We start from the raw sequence: 17243 nt of genomic DNA on the forward strand, positions 1-17243 counted from the left end.
GGTTGAAAAAAAAAAAATCCCAATAGGCGTATATTGATTGGTTTGCACAAAAGTTATCCCATCTACAAACTATAGGATATATTTATAGAATTTCTTTTTTTTTTTTTACTAGTAATGGCGGCGATCTGCAATTTTTAGCGGGACTGCGACATTGCGGCGGACAGATCGGACCCCTAACTGACATTTTTGACACTTTTGGGGGGGACCAGTGGCATTACTACAGTAATCAGTGCTAATAAATGCACTGTTACTGTAATAATGATACTGGCAGGGAAGGGGACCCCCTTTCGCCACCTTCCGCCACCCGCAGATTGAGTGGCAAATTAGCCCCTCAGATAACTTCTGCCTGAAAGGGAATCGCCTGCTGCAAAGAATGATACCGGGATAATGCCTGTAGGTGAACCCACCATCCGGGTATAATCACTGAAACCCAAGGATGTACAGGGACATCCATTTGGGAGAAGTGGTTGAGAATCTAAATTTGGATGAAATTTGCGTGATTCTGAGATCGGGATGTATCCAAATCTCCAAATCGCAACAGTAACGAATCTCAGCTAATCTGAAAAAAAATTATAATGAATACAACGAATTTATGAGTATTCATGCATTTTATGCGAATGAGTAACTCAAGAACTTTTCTGGTCGCTGACCATCGCACATTTTTTGTGCGAATGCGAGAACGCGCGGCAAAACATGCACCCGCTTACCGGATTTGGGGTGTCACTAACAATTGGGCTGCATTTACATCTGCACATTTCCGAACGCACGCTAACTCGCACAGAAAACATGTGCTTTACAATGCATTTTGGAACCTTGCTGCAAGCAGACATCACACTCAGACTGCCTTGCATTCACAGCTGTCGCGTTTCTAAACGTGCGTCAATGTGCACCGAAAACACATACTTTGACACAAGTTTGGGAAACCCGTTACAAACATGCATTGCCATTGCGTCACCATAATGACATGGTAACCGCAATTGGGGTGTCATTTACTGTACAATTTGGCTGCATTCACATCTCCGCATTCCTGAATTAGCAGCATCCTGCACACAAAACGCGTACACAAATGTTAATTAACCACTTAAAGACAAGGCTTTTTCTGGCACTTTTTGGCACATAAATCAGTATTTTTTACTAGAAAATTACTTAGAACCCCCCCCCCCCCCAACATACTTTTTTTTTTTTTTCTAGCAGAGACCCTAGGGGGTAAAATGGTGACAATTGCAATTTTTCATGTCACGTGGTATTTGCGTAGCGGTTTTTCAAGTGCAATTTTTTGGGGGGAAAATGCACTTTAATGAATTCGAAAAAAACAAGACACAGTATTTACGACAATTTTTTTTGAAAATGTGAAAGATGATATTACGCTGAGTAAATAGCTACCTAACCTGCCATGCTTTAACCACTTTCAGACCGGAGGATTTTCCCCCTTAATGACCAGGCCATATTTTGCGATTCGGCACTGTGTGAATTTGACGGACAATTGCGCGGTCGTGCGATGCTGTACCCAAATAAAATTGATGTCCTTTTTTTCCCACAAATAGAGATTTCTTTTGGTGGTATTTGATCACCTGTGCGATTTTTATTTTTTGCGCTATAAACAAAAAAAGAGCGCCAATTCTGAAAAAAAAAAACAATATTTTTCACATTCTGCTATATTACATTTCCAAAAAAAAAAAATTAAAAATCAAATTTTTTTAACATTTTATGCCAATTTGTTTTCTGCTACATATTTTTGGTAAAAAAAAAAAAAATCACAATATGTGTATTTTGATTGGTTTGCGCAAAAGTTATTGCATCTACTAACTACAGGAAAGATTTATGTCATTTTTATTGTTTTTTTACTAGTAATGGCGGCAATCTGTGATTTTTTTGCGGGACTGTGACATTGCGGTGGACAGATCGGACCCCTAACTGACATTTTTGACACTTTTGGGGGGACCAGTGACATTACTACAGTAATCAGTGCTAAAAATATGCACTGTTATTGTAATAATGCCATTGGCAGGGAAGGGTGTTAATACTATTGGTGATCAAGGGGTTAAATGTAAGCCTAGGGGAGTGATTCTAACTGTGGGGGGGGTTGGGCTTTTGAAATGATCATAGAGATCTGTGATCCTATATAGCAGGATCGCATGGTCTCTGTGATCAGTGCAGGGAGAAGGACGGGCGGCTGTGTTTACATCAGCCGTCCGTCCTTCTCTGTCAGCGGGGAGAGATCACCGGTGTCAGGTGGCAATCGGAGCCGCCTGACATCCGCACTGGCTTCCCAGCTGACGATCGGTGGTAAGTGGAACCCGTTACTGTGTCCTGCACAGGCAGGCTTGCTCTGACTACCAAAGCAGCTCCAGACAGCAGAAACATTCCTAATGTACATCTGTGGCCGGGGAGAGAAACAAATGTTGCCAACGCCAATAGACTTATCCAACTCCATGAAACAATTATAAAGTTGTTTCAATAAAAGTTAATGTTTCACAGCCTACATAAAATCCAATTACACCTCAGCAGCAGTCCTGGCTGGCAAACACAGTACTGTGCCTTCTATTACCATTGATTAATTCAATTCATAAAGTGCGCGGCCTGCGGATTCATTGGAAAAATAAATTATAGCTGCGAGACGGGATGGGCCCCGGAACAAATGGGTTTCTCTTTTGAGGCTGGCTATTTAGTAAGCAAAATTGCTTTTTTTTTTTTTTTTTTTTTTTTTTAATGCCATCGAGCGTTTAGGAAGAAAAATCGCCCTGCTGCCTAATATAATGTGCCTTCTAAGGCTGTACAGTGCGTATGGTAGTGTATTTAATCTTGCCTGTAAAGGGAGGGAATCAGTGGTTTGCGATGAAGGGATTTGTATAGGTATGATCAGAGGTGTAACTGGAGCCTCAAGAAATCATGAAGGGTCTCCTTGACCGTCTGAGCCCTTTCCATCTGTCCCAGGCCTTCCCTCAAGGCCAGGGGCCCTTCTCACTGATCCCGGGGGGGGGGGGGGGCCTTTACTGTCATCGTAGAGCCCTTTATATGGTCCAGCAGTGGGACCTTTCACTAGTTTTGCAGTGGGCCCCCTTCCTGCCATTATGAGCCCCCCCACAAACACTAAGACTCGGTCGCAAGTTTGACCTTTGCAACCCTGGTAGTTCCCCCACTGGGTATGACCCAGATTTACCCCGAATCTCCATCTGCCCCTCTAGATCAGTAGTCTCTAAACTGCAGTCCGGGGGTCAGATGCGGCCCTTTGTTTGCTTTTATACAACCCTTGGGGCACCATTTTATCCACTAATAAATACCAACAATGGGGAATAATTACCCCTACTGACACCAATGAATGAGGCACATTTTCTCCCAATGACACCAATGATGGGGCACAATTCCACCCACTAACACCAACAAAGGGGACACAATTCCTCCCACGTCCCCTGAAGAAGTCATGTGCTGTGACGTAACGCGTAGGGCACTAAAATACCGGAAGTGATGTGAGAACGAGCTCGGCGCTTGTGGATTTATCTTATTTTAAACTCTGTAAAAAGTGTGTACTCTGCTGTTATCCAATAAATCCTCATTTATATCAACGGGATTACACTATGGATCTCTACTATCATTTTTTACATGTATAACACGGAAAACACCATAATTAGAGGACGAGAAACATAGAGCACACACTTTAGCAAAATAGAAGCTGCAGCCCAGGAATTTTATCTCATGCTATTACCTCACAGCAGTAAGGTGAGCGGCTTGAACACACAGAGGTGTCACCCATGCTGAAGATTTTCACCAACCTGCATTTTAATCACTGGATTAAGCACATTGTACACTTATTTTTGGAAATGATTTATTTAGTCACTGTCTATTGCATTATATTATTCACATTGTTTGTTGCTTATCCCCTAGTGAAGGTTTTTTAAATACAATAACCTTTTCATCACCATCTATTCATTTTTATATTTATTTGTGTATTCATTTTTGATCATTCATCCCTTTTTATATGTATTTGTTATGAATATCCATTATTTACCTTATTCATTTATGCACCTTATGTATGTATACGTTTTCTATTGCTCATCACATGGCTAAGGATTGTTCAATTAATTTATTATTCATTTATTGTTTCATCATTCATATTTTTATTCACATATGTATTTTGGATTATTTATTTATTATTCTTACTCTTTCTCCCACTTTTGATAGACAGGAGCCACACACTTTTCACAATTCCTCCCAATGACACAAACAATGAGGCCCAATTCCTCCAACTTACACCAATAAGGGGGCACAATTACTCCTACTGACACCAACAAAGGGGGCACAATTCCTCCCAATGACACAAACTATGGGGCACAATTCCTCTCAATGACACAAATGATGGGGCACAATTCCCCCCCACTTACACAAATAATGGGTCACAATTACTCTCACTGACACCAACAAAGTGGACACAATTCCTCCCAATGACACAAACGATGAGGCACAATTCCTCCAACTTACACCAACAAAGGGGGCACAATTCCTCCCAATGACACAAACGATGGGGCACAATGACATCAATGATGGGGCACAATTCCTCTCAATGACACAAATGATGGGGCACAATTCCCCCCCACTTACACAAATAATGGGTCACAATTACTCCCACGGACACCAACAAAGGGGACACAATTCCTCCCAATGACACAAACGATGAGGCACAATTCCTCTAACTTACACCAACAAAGGGGGCACAATTCCTCCCAATGACACAAACGATGGGGCACAATGACATCAATGATGGGGCACAATTCCTCTCAAAGACACAAATGATGGGGCACAATTCCCCCCCACTTACACAAATAATGGGTCACAATTACTCCCACTGACACCAACAATGGGGACACAATTCCTCCCAATGACACAAACGATGAGGCACAATTCCTCCAACTTACACCAACAAAGGGGGCACAATTCCTCCCAATGACACAAACGATGAGGCACAATTCCTCTAACTTACACCAACAAAGGGGGCACAATTCCTCCCAATGACACAAACGATGGGGCACAATGACATCAATGATGGGGCACAATTCCTCTCAAAGACACAAATGATGGGGCACAATTCCCCCCCACTTACACAAATAATGGGTCACAATTACTCCCACTGACACCAACAAAGGGGACACAATTCCTCCCAATGACACAAACGATGAGGCACAATTCCTCCAACTTACACCAACAAAGGGGGCACAATTCCTCCCAATGACACAAACGATGGGGCACAATGACATCAATGATGGGGCACAATTCCTCTCAAAGACACAAATGATGGGGCACAATTCCCCCCCACTTACACAAATAATGGGTCACAATTACTCCCACTGACACCAACAATGGGGACACAATTCCTCCCAATGACACAAACGATGAGGCACAATTCCTCCAACTTACACCAACAAAGGGGGCACAATTCCTCCCAATGACACAAACGATGAGGCACAATTCCTCTAACTTACACCAACAAAGGGGGCACAATTCCTCCCAATGACACAAACGATGGGGCACAATGACATCAATGATGGGGCACAATTCCTCTCAAAGACACAAATGATGGGGCACAATTCCCCCCCACTTACACAAATAATGGGTCACAATTACTCCCACGGACACCAACAAAGGGGACACAATTCCTCCCAATGACACAAACGATGAGGCACAATTCCTCTAACTTACACCAACAAAGGGGGCACAATTCCTCCCAATGACACAAACGATGGGGCACAATGACATCAATGATGGGGCACAATTCCTCTCAAAGACACAAATGATGGGGCACAATTCCCCCCCACTTACACAAATAATGGGTCACAATTACTCCCACTGACACCAACAATGGGGACACAATTCCTCCCAATGACACAAACGATGAGGCACAATTCCTCCAACTTACACCAACAAAGGGGGCACAATTCCTCCCAATGACACAAACGATGAGGCACAATTCCTCTAACTTACACCAACAAAGGGGGCACAATTCCTCCCAATGACACAAACGATGGGGCACAATGACATCAATGATGGGGCACAATTCCTCTCAAAGACACAAATGATGGGGCACAATTCCCCCCCACTTACACAAATAATGGGTCACAATTACTCCCACTGACACCAACAAAGGGGACACAATTCCTCCCAATGACACAAACGATGAGGCACAATTCCTCCAACTTACACCAACAAAGGGGGCACAATTCCTCCCAATGACACAAACGATGGGGCACAATGACATCAATGATGGGGCACAATTCCTCTCAAAGACACAAATGATGGGGCACAATTCCCCCCCACTTACACAAATAATGGGTCACAATTACTCCCACTGACACCAACAAAGGGGGCACAATTCCTCCCAATGACACAAACGATGGGGCCCAATGACATCAATGATGGGGCACAATTCCTCTCAATGACACAAACGATGGGGCCCAATGACATCAATGATGGGGCACAATTCCTCTCAATGACACAAACGATAAGGCACAATTCCTCCAACTTACACCAACAAAGGGAGCACAACTCCTCCCAATGACACAAACCATGGGGCCCAATGACATCAATGATGGGGCACAATTCCTCTCAAAGACACAAATGCTGGGGCACAATTCCCCCCACTTACACAAATAATGGGTCACAGTTACTCCCACTAAAACAGACGATGGGGTATTATTTTTTCCCACTGACGTCGGCACCTTTTCTACTCCACAGGCCACAGTCCAGTCCTCCTAGAGTCTGAAGAAGTGTAAACTTGCCCTTTGTTTAGAAAGTTTAGAGACACCTGCTCTAGATCATGTCCCAGCAGCATTAATTGTTTTCTGTTACAACCAACAGTTTATTAGGGCTCATGGCTGTGCACACCAGGAGGTGCGTCTGAGCGCATGGGTCTTTTTCCACATTCCTGTGCGTCGCATTTCAGGCAGCCTATTCACTTCAATGGGTGTGAAACACGCAAAAAGTGTGTCGGCATAACTTTTTAAAATCGTGGAGGAGCAAAAAGCATGGTAATGCAGTACCACGTGTTTTAGCCGGCACAAATGCAGACACGTTCGCTAGATGCGTGGGGTACCGTTAGGAATTAATGGCACCCGTGTGTATCTTCAAAAGGCAGTGCACTTTTGTGTGCACAATACACCTAGTGTCAACAAGCCCTTAGTTCATGTGACGTTATCACAAGAATTGTATCTTTTTTGTAGGGATCAGCAGGGTGTCCTAAGTCCTCCTCAAGACACAGACATTACCTCTAAACTACACTACATCCTCCAAGAGTCGTTTCCCAACACAGTAAGACAGACTTTCTCAACCCTTTTACTCCAGAGGAACCCCTAAAATAATTTTAAGGTCTCGGGGAACCCTTACTAAAACAAATTCATCAGAAGTCGAAGGGGAGTCATGAGGACCACCTAACATTGGTGGTCAGAGGGAAGAATGCAACCCTTACAGACAGCTAAAAAGATAATTGGGTAATGGCACTGATTTTCCCAACTAGTTTTGGCCCTGGAACTATACAGGTACCATCAGATGGGTGGTCAATCAGCTACAACTGAAGAAACCCCTAACAACCTATGTAGGAACTCTAGGGTTCCATGCATCAGCCCTTTTGGACGTACTATCTAGGGCAGGCTTTCTCAATATTTTTTTTTTTATCCAAGAGGAACCTCCAAAATATGTTTAAGGTCTTGGAGAACACTTTCTAAATACCAGGTTATCAGGAGTTCGTTGGAAAATGCCCCTTAAAGTGGTGGTCAGTAGGAAGAATGGAACCCTTACAGTGATGGTCAAAATGACACCCTTACAGACAGCTAAAACGATAATTGTGTATTGATGCTGCTTTTGCCAACTATTTTTGGCCTTGGCAGACATCATCAGATGTAGGGTCACAACTCAAGGAACTCCTAGAAACCTATGAAGGAACCATATGATTCCATGGATCTGTGCTGTAAATTAGCTCTTCTGGATGTACTGTCATGTTTGTGCTGTAGACCGCGCTGGACTGACTGGATCAGTCACTGATAGTGAGTCAGTGGTGGTGTGGGTGGGGTAGGAGGGAGTTCCTCCTGTAGGTTATGCCCAGTTTTAAGTGATGGTAATGAAACCTCTTGAGTAAACCTCTTTTTGGTATGGCCTTATGGTCGTTTCCACATGTAAACTTTGAAGAGTAGGAAAGAAGAAGCACCAGTGTCCAAAACAAATGTGGATTTGAAAGTGGTTTAAAATGTATTTATTGGTAATATGGACAAGTACATCAGAGTCAACACATTTCAGGGGAAAATACTCCCCCTTCTTCAGGGCTGTTGCTGCAAGCTATTTCAATGTGAAAAAGTTCCTAAGCCATATAAATATTTGCAAGGTATCCATTTGTGATTTTAGTCTTTGGAACACTCTTCACCCTCTTGGTCACATGTGAATGCTTGTGTATCAATATGATATTAGACAATAGGAAGGGGGTTATATAGGGATGGCAAAAAAATGAAAGAAAAGAAGGGCTGCGTGCAAGGCAGCTTTTGGCCTTGGAACTATGCAGGCACCATCAGATGTGAGGTCACAACTCAAGGAGCCCCTAGCAACCTATGAAGGAACCATATGGTTCCATGGATCTGTGCTGCAAACCAGCTCTTCAGGATGTACTGTCGGGGCAGCCTTTCTCAATGCTATTTTCCCAGAGAAAACCCCAAAATATGATTAAGATCATGGGGAACCCTTACTAAAAACAAAGTTATTAGGGCTCAGTTGGAAAATGCCCCTTACAATGGTAATCAGTAGGAAGCATGAAACCCTTGCAGTGATGATCAAAATATCTCCCTTACAGACAGCTTAAAAGATAATAGGGTAAAGCTGCTGGTTTTAGATGGCACCTTCAGATGGGAGGTCAATCAGACACAACTCAGGGAACCCCTTAGAAACCTATTTAGGAAACCTAGGGTGCCATGCATCTGTGCTGTAAACCAACCCTTCTGGATGTACTGTCAAGATAGTTTTTCTCAACGTTATTTTCCAAGAGAAACTCCTAAAATATTTTTAAGGTCTTGGGAAACCCTTACTAAATACCAATTATATAAGGGTTCAGTTGGAAAATGCCCCTTACAGTGGTGGTCAGTAGGAAGAATGAAACCCTTACAGTGATCGTCAAAATGCCACCCTTACATACAACTATAAAGATTATTTAGTCTCTGGTTTTGCCAAATAGTATTGGCTCTGGAACTATCTAGACACCATCAAATGGGAGGTCAATTTGCTACGTACAGCTCAAGGAACCCTTAGCAACCTTTGGAGCAACCTGAGGGTTCCATGGAACCCTGCAGGCTTCATCAGACGGGAGGTCAATCAGCCACAACTCAAGGAAACCCTAGCAACCTCTAGAACCATGAAACTCTGGCTATGTCGGTTGCACGCTTGGTGCTGGGGGTGCGCTTTCTGCCCCCACTAGACAGCGGGGATGTTGATGCACGGGGCTGGCGCCCGCGATTGCCGTCAGGCACCCACGATAGCTTCCCGCTAAGAGAGAAGGACGGTTAACTGATGTAAACAGAACCGACTGTTCTTCTCCCTGAAATGATCACAGAGCGCCTGAATAGGATCACAGGTCTCTGTGGTCATTTCACAAGCCCCTCCCCCTACAGTTAGTAAACACTCCCCTAGGCTCACATTTAACCCTTTGATCACTCACTAGGTTAACCCCTTCCCTGCCAGTTTCATTATTACAGTAACAGTGCATATTTTTTTTAGCACTGATTACTGTAGTAATGTCACTGGTCCCCCCAAAAGTGTCAAAAATGTCAGTTAGGTGTCCGAAATGTACGAATGTCGCAGTCCCGCTAAAAATCGCAGATCGCCGCCATTACTAGTAAAAAATAAATAAATGACATAAATCTTTCCCCTAGTTTGCAGACGCGAAAACTTTTGCACAAACCAATCAAAATACACTTATTGCGATTTTTATTTTTTTACCAAAAATATGTAGCAGAATACAAATTGGCCTAAAAGGATGAAAAATGTTATATAGCAGAAACTGAAAAATATTGTTTTTTTTTCAGAATTGTCGCTCTTTTTTTGTTTATAGTGCAAAAAATAAAAATTGAACAGGTGATGAAATATCACCAAAAGAAAGCTCTAATTGTGGGAAAAAAAGGACGTCAATTTTATTTGAGTACAGCGTCGCACGACCGCATAATTTTCCGTTAAAATAATGCAGTGCCAAATCGATAAAAAATTACCTGGTCATTAAAGGGGAAGATCCTTCCAGTCCAGAAGTGGTTAAAAAGACCCTGTCAACCACTCAACCTGTCAAACTGCCTTAGCTAATTCCTTTGAGGATGTTATTTTTAAGGAAATGCGTTAGGAGTATCATGAGTGTCTATCTTTTCTGAATGCTTCTTACCACCTGTGAAATTGTAAGTGTATTCCTTTATCTTCCAATAAATTGCCCATACGGTATTATGCTATGGTGTCCTTTTGGTTTATCCCTCTCCACAATCCCATGAGTGGGGACTCATAGGCATTCCCGTGCGGACCGGTTTGGAAGATATTCATCACCACCTGTGATCCAGAGACGCTGCTGAGGTTCCTGCCTATTCAGTACCGAGGACATCTACATATACAGCATGTATGACCCATTTGCTGTACACTACTTTGGGTCCATACCATCTGGTGAGCACATCTTGATTCCTTTGGTGTGGGATTTATCGTTTGTTGCAGTTATTTCACATGCTGGAGTCAACACCTTTTTCAAGTCACAGTTTACACTTTATGGACATTCTGGACTTTGATTTTTTGCATTTTTTTTGATTGTTCACGTATTACTTCGTGCACATTTACCCTCACATTTTTAGCGCTGCACTATTTTTCTTAATATTTTGATCACCATCACTGTCAGTTGGAGTGTTAGCAGCTTTATATTGTGTTTTACTTTACAGATTAGTTTTAAGTTAGCGCAGTTTATTCACATATTTTCCACTTTATATCTTTTCATGTGACAACACTGAAGAAATGACACTTTGCTACAATGTAAAGTAGAGGGTACAGCTTGTATAACAGTGTAAATTTGCTGTCCCCTCAAAATAACTCAACACACAGCCATTAATGTCTAAACTACTGCCAGGAAAAGTTGGTACACCCCTAAGTGAAAATGTCCAAACTGGGCCCAAAGTGTCAATATTTTGTGTGGCCACCATTATTTTTCAGCACTGCCCTAACCCTCTTGGGCACGGAGTTCACCAGAGCTTCACTGGTTGTCACTGGAGTCCTCTTCCATTCCTCCATGATGACATCACAGAGCTGGTGGATGTTAGAGACCTTGCGCTCTTCCACCTTCCATTTGAGGATGCCCCACAGATGCTCAATAGGGTTTAGGTCTGGAGACATGGTTGCCCAGTCCATCACCTTCACCCTCAGCTACTTTAGCAAGGCAGTGGTCATCTTAGAGGTGTGTTTGGGGTCGTTATCATGTTGGAATACTGCCCTGTGGCCCAGTCTCCGAAGGGAGGGGATCATGCTCTGCTTCAGTATGTCACAGTACATGTTGGCATTCATGGTTCCCAAAAGTCACGTGACACCGGGGTGGGAAAATGTCAAATTGGGCCCAATTTGGACATTTTTACTTAGGGGTGTACTCACTTTTGTTGCCAGCGGTTTAGACATTAATGGCTGTGTGTTGAGTTATTTTGAGGGGACAGCAAATTTACACTGTTATACAAGCTGTACACTCACTACTTTACATTGTAGCAAAGTGTCATTTCTTCAGTGTTGTCACATGAAAAGATATAATACAATATTTACAAAAATGTGAGGTGTGTTATTACTTTTGTGATATATATATTATTACTTTTGTGATATATATATATATATATATATATATATATATATATATATATATATATATATATATATACATATATATATATATATATATATATATATATATATATATATATATATATGTATGTATATGTATATATATATATATATATATATATATATATATATATATATATATATATATATATACAGTATGTATATATGTATATATATATATATATATATATATATATATATATATATATATACAGTATGTATATATGTATATATATATAGATATAGATATATATATAGATATATAGATATATATATATAGATATATATATATATATATATACTGTATATATATAGAGAAAGAGAGAGATAGATATAGATATATATTCATATATTCACAAAAGCAAACAAAGGACCCAGAGCCCTTTGAGATATTTTTTATTCACAAAAATGTACAATAGAGCAAGTATTTTGCCAAGAGTCTGATTGGAATTTTGTATATAATAAAGTCGGTTGGATAACTGCGCAGCCTTGGTTTAATATACTGCGTTTCCAGTCTCCCGAGGCTGCGAAGTCAGCAGCTCGAGCCCGTCAAGCATTTTATCCTGTTTTAATCAAAACTGTGTTCGCATAGAGCTGAACAAGCACTAAATTACCAAGAGAACCGAGAGAGAACTTTGATCGGTGTAAAAGTGTTCCTCCTTTGAGGTGGCAGTAATTGAAAAATCCCATGTCTCCTTCATGTCACTCAGGCCTGCAGGGGCCAAAGCCGCTATAGGTGATTACACAGTCATGGTGGCTCAGCAGGATCTGTGACGGGTTTGCATGTTCTCTCTGTCTTTGTGTCAGCTTTACCTTTGTGTGCCATGGTCTCCTTCCAGTATGCAAAATATACTTATAGATTGGAGCCAATCCACCCAAAAGCTGGCCTTTAACCTAAGCTTAATGAGTTTGGCAGGTAGGAAAATTGGAAATGCCATAAAGTGGGTTAGCTGTTAACAAAAAGGCTACAGTTTCTCTTTAAAGCGGAGTTCCGGGCACAAAAACATTTTTTCAATGAACATACCCCCGGGACAGTCAGGGCTAGTACATTCCACAATGGCTAGCCTCTGATCTGTCCCGGTTCGCACTTAACTGCAAGAAGAAGTACTCACTAATAAAATTTATTCTCCAGCGTTGCCATCTCTGTTGTGGGCAGCTGAAGCCAGCGCGATCCTCTTCTGCGTCCTCTTCCGTGTCTTCTTCTCCCAGAATGCGCCTGCACCGGCCCCTCTCGTCACTTCCGGTGCGGCGCCGCATTCCTACACAGCTTCTGGGCATGCCCAGAAGCTGTTTAGCAGGGAATGCGGCGTCGCACCGGAAGTGACGAGCTGGGCCAGTGCCGTCGCATTGATTCCTGGGAGCGATGACGTTCAGCTCCCAGGAATCATTGCAAACCGGAAGTGACGGCGCGGGCCGTGGCCACAGAGGGAGGAAGTGGAGAATAGGTGAGTATTTCTTTCTATGAATACAAGGTGAGTAAAAAAAAAAAAAAATAACCCTAACTATCCAATTCCTTTTCAGGTGAAGAAGAGCAAGCGGGTGGGCACAAAATCGATTAGGTCGATTTTGTGCCCGGAACTACGCTTTAATCACTAAAAAACGAGCTCAGATGGAGGTATATTTTGAAGAACCACTGTCTACTCCACCTTCTTCTGGGTTGATGTCCATTCATGGATAAGTTTATGGAGACTTTTGATATTTCAAAGTTTTCTGAAGCACTTCTATAAGATCAGATTGGTGTCTCACTTCAAGAGCATGGAGATATCCACAGAAAAAGGGCAATCCCAAGTGACAGCTGAAGCAGGTGGGCAGTGTCATCAACTCTCCCATGTAATAATCTAATTATGGAATCTCCAGAGATTCAGTTGGCCAGCATTTGAGCAAAACTTGTATATCAGTTTGAGATGGACCAATTCTTTTGGTGCAGTGAACTGCTCATTCTTTATAGCTAACTGTAAGTCTGTGGTAAGATCAGAGAGGCTATTTAATTTGTTTTTTTTACCTGAGTTTTGTCACAAGTTAGCCTGTAGTTTTATTGTATACTCTTACCTCCTTGCTTCAATCTTGCTTCTTTTCACATGTGGTGTTTGGCTCCACTGTGGGTTATATCCTTTTCCTGTCTATTCCTTCCTGGGTCACCTCCCTGTTTGCTATATATACACATGCTCAGTGTACTGCTCATTGCTTTTGCAACTTCACCATTCTCTGAGCTCCCATCTGTATACCCCTAGGCTATTATATCTTTTTTCCTGTGTACCGACCTGGCTTAGTTTCTCCATCTATGTCCGTTTGCTGCCTCTCCTGACCTCGGCTTGTCTCTTGGATATCCTTAAAGTTTGCTGCTTACTCTGCACATGCCAGTGGTCTCCACATCTTCAGCTGGGCCTACCTGGGAGGCCGCGACCTGGTTCCAGCCTGCTGCAAGTCCATCCCCACCATCAGGGGCCTTGGTGAAGAAGCAGGCTGGGGCTTAAGCCCCGTACACACGCACAGATTGTTGGCCGTAAATTGTCGGCCAACGTCCGATCGGCCGATTGTAGGCTTGTTAGTATGATGCTTCCGACAACCAACTGCGAATTTTCGGCCGAAAAAAATCTGGTGTGCAGGCTATAAAATTTTTGTTGGCCAACAACAGAACGGCCGATTGTTCGTCAGTCAGTACAGATTCAACATTTCAACCAACAAACAACACTGGACAAAAGACGGCCGATCGGTCGGCCAACAATCTGTGCGTATGTACGAGGCATTAGACTCCGTGCCCTGGGGAATCCTGAGCTAGGGATCTATAAGGGCTCACTACCCCAGACCCACTGACAAGTTTTACAGCATATAATCCAATGCAGCCAAGGCTTGTGGTAAATCTTGTGTCTAAAATAACCTTAACCCCAATAGTAACCCTATCCCAAACAGTGACTCTATCTTAAACAGTAACTTTAACACTAATGGTAACCCTATCCCAAACAGTGACCCTATCTTAACCTCCTTAGCTGTGATCCCGAGCGTGACTCGGGGTTGGTTTTTCATATCAGGATCGGTAACCCCGAGTCACGCTCGGGGTGGATTGCAGAGAGCGCATCGGTGTTCTCTTACCTTATCCTGGCGATCCAGCGATGATCTCTCATTGCTGTGACCGCCAGCCGAGAGTCCCGCCGCTCCTCCGTCGCTCTGATCACTTCCTAGTTCCGTTCCCTGCAGCAGCAATGCTGCATGGGAGCAGAACTAGGGAGGGAAATTCAAAAAAAAAAAAAAAAAAAACGTTGCACAAAACACAGAACACATTTTATATTATATATATATATATATATATGCATATATATATATATATATATATATATATACATATATATATATATATATATATATATATATATATATACGCATATATATATATATATATATATATATATATATATATATATATATATATATATATATATATATATATATATATATATATATGCATATATATATATATATATGCATGCATATATATATATATATATATATATATATATATGTATGCATATATATATATATATATATATATATATATATATATGTATATATATATATATATATATATATATATATATATATATATATATATATATATATATATATATGCACACACACATATATCTATATATAATATATAATGCATGAATTATAATCTAATCAATAATATAATTTTATTATATATATTATATATTAAATAATAAAATAATATTATTGATTTGATTATAATTCACGTGTTTGTGTTTCAAATTTATCACATCTGGGATGTCTACTAGACTCTTGTTTTGGTCAGGTTTAAGTCAGTAATTACTAAGAATTGTAGGCCTATAATACATAACGCCAAATTTCCATGAAAAGAATTGTACCGCTTTTGGTATGTAATTCCTGACATAATCATACCGCCAGGGAGGTTAAACAGTAACTTTAACCCTAATGGTAATCCTAAATTGAATAGTAAGGCTAACTATAAGAGTAGCCCAACCCAAACAGTAACACTAACCCTACTGGTAAACATAGCTCCAACAGTAACTGTAATGGTAACCATAATCCAGACTAATTACGCTAGTAGTAACCCTAAGACAAACTAACACTAACCCTTATAATAGCCTAACCCTAATGGTAATCCTAATCCATACAGTAGCCCTAATACTAATGGTAACCCTAACCAAACAGAAACCCTAACCCTTCTGTTAAACCTAGAAGCAAAAGGAACCTTAAGCCAAATACTTAACCTTAATAGTAACTCTAAGCAACAAACAGTAACCCCAACTCTAATGGTAACTCCAACCCAAACAGAAACTCTAACCCTACTGGTAAACCTAGAAGCAAAAGTAACCCTAAGCCAAAAAATTGACCTTAGTAATTACTCTAAGCCAAATTGTATCACTAACCCTAATAGTAGCCTAACCCTAATGGTAATCCTAACCCAGAGAGTAGCCCTATTTCTAATGATGACCCTTAACCACTTAAGCCCCGGAAGATTTTACCCCCATTCCGACCAGGGGGTATTTTGCGATTCGGCACTGCGTGACTTTAACGGACAATTGCGCGGTCGTGCAACGCTGTACCTAAACAAATTTGGCGTCCTTTTTTTCCCACAAACAGAGCTTTCTTTTGGTGGTATTTGATCACCTGTGCGATTTTTTGATCACGCGCTATAAACAAAAAAAGAGCGTCAATTTTGCAAAAATAGCAATATTTTTCACATTTTTTTATATGAAATTCCCCCCAAAAAAATGTAAAATTAAAATTTTTTAACATTTTCGGCCAATTTGTTTTATGCTACCTATGTTTGGTAAAAAAAATCGCAAAAAGCGTATTTTGATTGATTTGCACAAAAGTTATCGCGTTTACTAACAAAGGGAAAGATTTTTGTCATTTTGTTGTTTTTTTTTTAACGCGTAATGGCGGCGATCTGCGATTTTTTTTTTGGTACTGCGACATTGCGGCGGACAGATTGGACCCTTGACTGACATTTTTGACACTTTTGGGGTTACCAGTGACATTTCTACAGTAATCAGTGCTATATATATGCACTGTTACTGTAAAAATACACTGGTAGTGAAGGGGTTAACTTTATTTGGGAGGGAGGGGCTGTGTGTGTCCCTAGGGGCGTGCTTTCTACTGTGATTGGCTGTGGCTTGAGCTGTAAGGACACTGATCAACGGATCTACATAGTAGATCCATGTGATCAGTGTCTTTACAGCGAGGAGAATGACAGGTGGCTTGTTTACAGAAGCTGCCTGACATTCTCCCTCTCCCCCGCCGATCGCTGAGTGGCCGGCGGACATCGGGTCCGCTGGTCACACGCGCGGGGGGGTCCGTGACCACGCGGGAGCGGGAGCGCGCCTCCAGTGGCGCGCGCT

Source organism: Pelophylax lessonae (assembly GCF_965119305.1).
Source record: "Pelophylax lessonae genome assembly, chromosome: 2".
Lineage (NCBI taxonomy): Eukaryota > Metazoa > Chordata > Amphibia > Anura > Ranidae > Pelophylax > Pelophylax lessonae.